Genomic DNA, 7,238 nt, shown 5'->3' on the forward strand with positions numbered 1-7,238 from the left:
TGACCATTCGCGACCAACTTTTTTGGTCGCGGAAAGTCCAATTCATATTAGCCAAAAGGGAACTTTTAGCGACCAAAAAAAGTGACCATTGGCGACCAACTTTTTTGGCCGCGAAAAGTCCAATTCATATTAGCCAATAGGGAACTTTTAGCGACCAAAGATAAGTTGGTCGCCAAAAGGCAGCGCCTTGACCCAAAAAAATTAATTCTTTTGCGCTGCCTAAGACTTGAACTCCTGACCAAGGAGTCACCATGCACCCAATCCACTCTGCCAATAACATGCTTCTTGTTCATATTTGGTAGAGAAAATATATAACCCATAAAAATTGGGTTATATATTATTTTATAAAACTTTTACTGCCTAAACAGAAAAATAGCATGTAATTACAGTAGTATCCATTTTAAAAAAAAATTATCCGGCCATAACTTTCTGCAACCAACTTTTTTTTTTGGTCGCCAAAGGGTAATCTTCCGCGACCAAAAAAGCCTTTCGTCGCCAATAATATACTTTCCGCGACCAACTTTTTCTTTGGTCGCCAAAGGGTAATCTTCCGCAACCAAAAAAGTCCTTGGTCGCCAATAGGTATACTTTCCGCGACCAACTTTTTTTTTGGTCGCCAAAGGGTATACTTTCCGCGACCAACATTTTTTTGGTCACCAAAAGGTATACTTTCCGCGACCAACATTTTTTTGGTCGCCAAAAGGTGATCTTCCGCGACCAAAAAAGCCTTTGGTCGCCAATAGGTATACTTTCCGCGAGTAACTTTTTTTTTGGTCGCCAAAAGGTGATTTTTCGTGACCAAAAAATTGTGGTCGCCAAAAGTTAGATTTTAGTCGCAGAAAGTGGACTATTTGCGACCAAAAAAAAATAGGTGGTCACCAAAAGTGTTTTTTCTTGTAGTGTCTGTAGCACATTGTGTCTCACTACTGGTTTTGTTTGGCCAATCCGTGAACTAGATATAAAAAATGCATTTCTTTCTTAAGGAATAAGTTTATCTATGTAGACATCCTATGTTGACCGTCCTTAAGACTTGGGCACCACAGATTCATCACTTGATGATGAAAGTTGTGTTGTGCAAACATTCGATTTCTTCAGCAAGAAGAGCTTTAAATCCCAACCTTACACCTTATTTTGGACCAAAAATATTTTGACCAAAACCTTTTTAGACCTTAAAACCCTCTCTTTCAAAATATTTTCAAAATGTTTCTATCATGTTCCGAGGCTCGCATTTCGTTAAAAACTGCACTTTTTCGTAAATCGAGTAAGGACGAAGTGGAAATAAATGAAAGAGAGGTGAACTCTTTGAAAAAAAATATTTATATCATCTTATTTAGAGGTTTGGAGTTAAATAAAATTAGAAGAGAGAGAAGAAACCTAGTTGAGGAAGAAGTTGGGCATAAACCGTTAAGAGAGAACCGGGCAGCCTTCACTAAATCAGGTCTATCCTTTTGTATACTTGGACTTAGGTGAGGCCACACCATTGGAAAGTGCACTTTCGAGGCTGTATTTTGCACCCAAGAATCTCCTAAAGCCGACTCCGGATGAGGGAGATATGGCTGGTTGAAGTTAGGCATCAATCTGTTTAAGCCAAAACTAAGAAACCTTCAGTAAAATATGCATATCTCTTAGCACACTTATAATTTTGATTTGAGGTCACTTCCATTGGAAAGTAGACTTCCGGGACTTCAATTTAGACTCAAGAATGACCTGCAAAGGAGTCCGGATGAAGGAGATATGCCCATTTGAAGTTGGACCTAGAAGCAGATTTTTGATGGCCAACAATGCACACTTCTAGCCGGTCGGTCATTGGTGAAAAACCAAGATATTTTGCGCCAGCTGTCCCCAACAACTCTAGCTGTCCAGGGCTTGATATTTGCGACCTAAGGGGCTATTTTTCTATATATAGAAGGCCTCTCTTCTTGCTTTAAAGGTTAGAAACATTAGGAGTGAAGAAATATTTTGAAAAATATCATCTCTCTCTACAATTCTCTTTCTCTCTCTTTTGCAACTTGCATAGCCTATGCCCAAACACACCAAACCAAACCTAGAGAGTTTCTTTCTAATGTGATTTGAGCTTGGATTTGAGCTCTTAAAGCACTTGAGAGTGTGAAAATTGATGGTTTATGGCTTAAGCTTCACTCCTCTCCAAGAGGTATACTTTCTCTTGCCTTTGTACCATCTTTACACCATTTGTTTTTAATCTTTTCTTACTATTTTTAAGCTCTTTAAAACCTGTTTTTATGGGCTAAAACTTGTGGTTTAAGGCTCTTAAAGGTAGAGGGGCTAATCACATTTCTTTGAACCTTGTTCTCTAAGCCTTTCCGCTTGTGTTTCCCATTCATTCATCATATTTCTTCGAGCTTTTTACCACTGATTTTCAGAGGTTTTCGAAGGCTAAAAAAGTGGTTTTGAAGTCCCAACGATGGAGGGGTCAGCCACTCCTCCTTTGGCTTGTTTACTAGCTTAAAGCTCTGTGTTTCAACTTATTGTTTTAGCTACTCTTGTCTTCATTTCAGCATGTTTTCCAACTGATTTTGGGCTATAAAAACTCTGTGTTTTTGGGCTGAAGCTTGGGTCCTAAGGCCATTAAAGGTTGAGGGGTTGATAGCCCTTCTTTGTATCTTGTTTTGGAGGCATTTGCCCTTGTGTTTCCCACCATTACACTATCTATTTTTGAGCTTTTAAATACTAAATTTTAGAGTATTTTAGTGGAAAAAAACTTATTTTGAAGTCCAAATTTGGAGGGGTTAGCATCCCCTACTTGTGTTTTGTTTGCATGCTTAGTTAGCTTTATATCTTAGCATGTTTTTCTAACTTAACTCAGTTCAAGGCCAGCATGTTTTATGTTTTGTTTTGACCTATTTTTCCACTGTTTTGGCGGTTTGGTACCTTTTGAGTCTTGTTTTGCATAGTTGTAGTGTAAGTCCCTTCACTAGCTTAGGGTTTGAAGGCTTTAATCATCATTGGTGTGAGTTGATTGCATGTTTTAATGCTTTTTCTCACTTCATTTTGGCACTTAAAATCTCTGCAATCTCTCTCATTTCTTCACTTTTGATTTGCTTTGAAAGCGGTTTCAAACCACTTGTTTGCCTAAGTATGAAATAGAGGTGCTACACCTGATGGTTTAATCCCTTAGGGGGTTCATTACCAACAGTGTAATGCCTCTTTCATGCCCAAAGCACGATGGGGTTTGAGCCCTTTTTCCATTAGAAGACACTCACCAATGGACAAATGGATTAAAAGATTGATTTGGTAATTAAAATGAGTACACAAAATCGGCAAGTAAAAGAGGCAAGATAAGCATCTCTTTGTGTTGCATTGCATGCGTTCAAATCGGACGTTAATTTGAACACAAGGCAAATGGGACATTTCATACTCAAAAGTGATGAAATGTGCCATTTTCCTTGGTCTCCATTTGCCTTGATCATGCATGATAGGGAGATGGCCTTTTTAAGTCTTGTTCTTGCATTTATTGAACTTGCACAATTGGTTTCACAAGCCATCATGCAATGAAATTGCTTGATTGATGGTTTGTGAACCAAAGCTTGTCCCTTTTTTGATTTTCCCATGAAAAGGAGAGGCAAAGTGGGCAAACAACCCTTGAGAAATACATTGTTTTTCTCTGTTTTGCTCTCTGTTGCAGCAAGGAAGTTCAAACTAGCAGTGGGCGACCGGCCACCAATGGTAGCCGACCGGCCCCCTGTCGGCCATCTATGAAATTTGCACAGTGTATTGGTAAGGTGGAGTAGAGGTGTTTTGGAAGTGGACAGCTTTGTTGGTGTTCATATGTGCAAACAAAGGCTTGCAGCAGCAAGGCAGTGGCTTTTTGGGTATAGAATCGAGCATGCGCATGCATATCAATCATTTCCCGAGGCTAAGTAGTTGATTACTTAGTTAATCCATTAATTAGCTAAATAGTTAATTAGATGTGATGTAATCATTTAATTAATTAGCTAGAATAGTTTATTAGTTTTGGTTTGTAATAATGAGTTAGCTTAATTAGCTTAGCTAGTTGGTTTGCTTATTCATTCGGACCCTCATTCGCGAGGGCGTAATGTTGTAATAAGTGTGCGTGCGTGTGTATATGTCTTTCAACCCCACATCTTTCTCCCTTTTATTTAATCGCTTTCGATGGTTAGATTAGGGATCATATTTTAATTAGCATATCACATGCTTGCATCTATTCATTTGTATTGCATGCACCGAGGCTCGGCGCATCATTCTAACTGCATTGTCATTTCAATAACTTACTTGAATACGTGTTTAGTAGCATGTTATCAAATCAGTCACTTCATATGCCATATTAGTAGCCGAGCCTATTAATTACATATTGCCTATGTTGCGTTAGACACTTTGCATAGTTAGGATCATGTATTTTTCTAACTAGTTTCTGTTTTGGCTTGGAGTACTAGGTGAGTTTTTATACTTTAGCATACTTGCATAAGTGTGAATATTGCCATAATTAGCATGCTTGCCATGAGGCTATGTGCTTAAATGCTAAACTGTTTCAGTGCCTGTGGATGAAGGCTTGCCGTTTAAATTAGAACAATTCAATGAATGCGCGTTTTAAGCCCACTTTGTTGAGTGGCAAATCATGTTTTAAACCCACTATGTTTGATGGCAAATCCGCAAAGTGGGCAAACCATGTTTTAAGCCCACTATGTTTGGTGGCAAATACGCAAACTTTAAGCCCACATGAGGTGGCAAATTCAAACCATTTTCGTAAACAAACATGAATCAAATTGTTCCAAGTCTTGCAAACTAGTCTATACTTGCTTGTGCACATCACATAGTAAAGCTAGCTTAATAACTGGAACAAGAGCACATAATGTTGATAAAAATTCGTATCATGATTAGTAGAGGCCAATCTTTGATCAGGCGAGCGGGGGTCCTCAATTTATGACCTTCCCCTCTCATACATAAGTTCTTGAGCCGAGGCAACTTTGGTGATGACAGACACGTGGCCTTCGGCACGAGTCAGGGTTTCCTAAATTTCTCCAAAACAAAAAATATTTAGGTGGCGACTCTGTATCTGGCAAAGCAGTCCAATTTTGGCATTATTTGATTTAAAATCGATTTTCCAAAAAGGTTTGCTGGTTTAGACTCTTTAGTGTTTATCAGTTTCACATTGCACTTGTGAGACTAGATTCAGAACTGCAGGAATCCAAACTGTGAGGCCTTCTTTTCAAACCTTTCCGAAAGGCGGGGCGTGGAAAAAGACGAGTCCACAATATGCATCAGCCACCTGGGTTTATTGATGCATCTTTTCCCCATCATGTTTTTCAGTTATGGAAGTCTGTCTATGGTCTCAAACAAGCTCTTCGTGCTTGGTTTGCTCGACTTAGTTCGTTTCTCCTCTCTCAAAGTTTCAAAGCTTCCTAAATAGACGGATCATTATTCATTCAAGCTTGTAGCTATTCAGTCACTTATATCTTGGTTTATGTTGATGATCTTATCATTATTGGGCGTTCTTCATCTGACATCTCTACTCTAATCTTAAACCTTAGTTTTGAATTTGCTACCAAAGACTAGAGCAATTTGAGTTTGTCTTCTTAGGATTGAGGTATAGTGCAATTCACATGGCCTTTTTCTCATTTAACATTAATACATTGTCGACTTCCTTAAACGGTGTTCCATGGAGAGTGCAAAACCCTTGTCTAATTCCCTAGTTCCCAATACCAAGCTAGGCAAAGCCATTGGTGATCCTTTTAAAGATCATGGTCTATATCACAGTGTTGTTGGAGCCCTTCAATATGCTACCATCACCTGACCTGATATCTCCTTTTTGGTAAATAAAGTTTGTCAATTCATGGAAAATCCTACAATTGCTCATTGGGCTACCATCAAACAAATTTTACATTACCTCAAAGATAGTCTTGATGTGTGTTTTCTTATTCACCGCTACTCTCATTTTAACATCACGGCTTTCTTTGATGCTAATTGGGCAGGTTACCACGATGATCACCAATCAACTGGTGGTTATGGTATTTTCCTTGGCCCTAACCTTCTCTCCTCGTCCTCTCACAAGCAATGGGTTGTTGCTTATTTAAGCACTGAAGCGGAATATAGAGCTCTTGTTGATGCCACCGCTGAAATAACTTGGCTTAAGTCTCTCCTTCATGAATTGCACTTTCCATAACCACAATCACTTTGTCCCGTTCTTGGTGTGACAACATTGGCGCCAGTTAGCTTATAGCAAATCCCATTTTTCATAACCGCATAAAGCGCATTGAAATAACATTTCATTTTGTCTGGAACAAGGTTACAAAGAAAAAGTTAAAAGTTTGTTACACATCAACCAAGGATCAAGTTGCTGATAATTTCACTAGGTCGTTGTCGAAACAACAGTTTTTGCTTCTCTATGACAAGCTCAATCTTCTCTTCAGAACGTTTCGCTTGCGGGGCCATATTAAGGATAAAGATTAATCACCAATTGTTATCCGTTCAAGCTGAAGATTTCATTGAAATTGCCAATTGTCAGCCAATCAAATTGACCTCATCTTATTGTATCTTGTTGACTTATCTTCCTATAACAAATTTTGTATAAATATAAACTCACATAGATCAATGAGAATTAAACTTTGAATATTGTTATTTTTTTATTACTAGATAAAATATGTTTCTGTAAAGGACTTCAATTGTCATAAAGATTGGTAAAATAAGCTCAAGTTGACAAAAAGATAAAAAGTCGCTTTAAACTGTTGACAAAGTCTGTTGGTAAGATTCAAGTTGTTTGTCCTTCCCCATATACTTGGGACAAGTTACATACATTGGTTTATTAAGAAGCTTTTCTGTTGGATATTATCTCCTTATCCTTGTCGTGGAAAAATTAGTTGCTCAGAAGTTCAAGGTGCATGGAATTATCACACAAAATTTGCTTGATATACATATATAAATTATCTACCCAAGAATTGTTTGTGTTCTATTCTTCTTCTTTATTTTTTCTTTCTATCCATTCCATATGCATCTTGGATTATTCTCGTGGGTTTGAATTCTAAAAAATTGAAGTTGAAAAAAAAAAATAAAATCAAATAAGACCAACAAATTCCCCCACTTTGTATCCCGCATTTAATAATGCAAGGAAATGGATAACCTTAGAGTTTGACATGAGTCTTAATAATTTTGTGATATATGTATATATAAAGTAGGTGGTAATATTCAAGAAGGAACCTTACATTTCACTTCCTATGTTTCGATGGAAAATATTTTTTTAAAGTTTTTTGGATATGAAAACTTGT

This window comes from Camellia sinensis, chromosome 11, assembly GCF_055761805.1.
Source record: "Camellia sinensis isolate YWXY chromosome 11, ASM5576180v1, whole genome shotgun sequence".
NCBI lineage: Eukaryota > Viridiplantae > Streptophyta > Magnoliopsida > Ericales > Theaceae > Camellia > Camellia sinensis.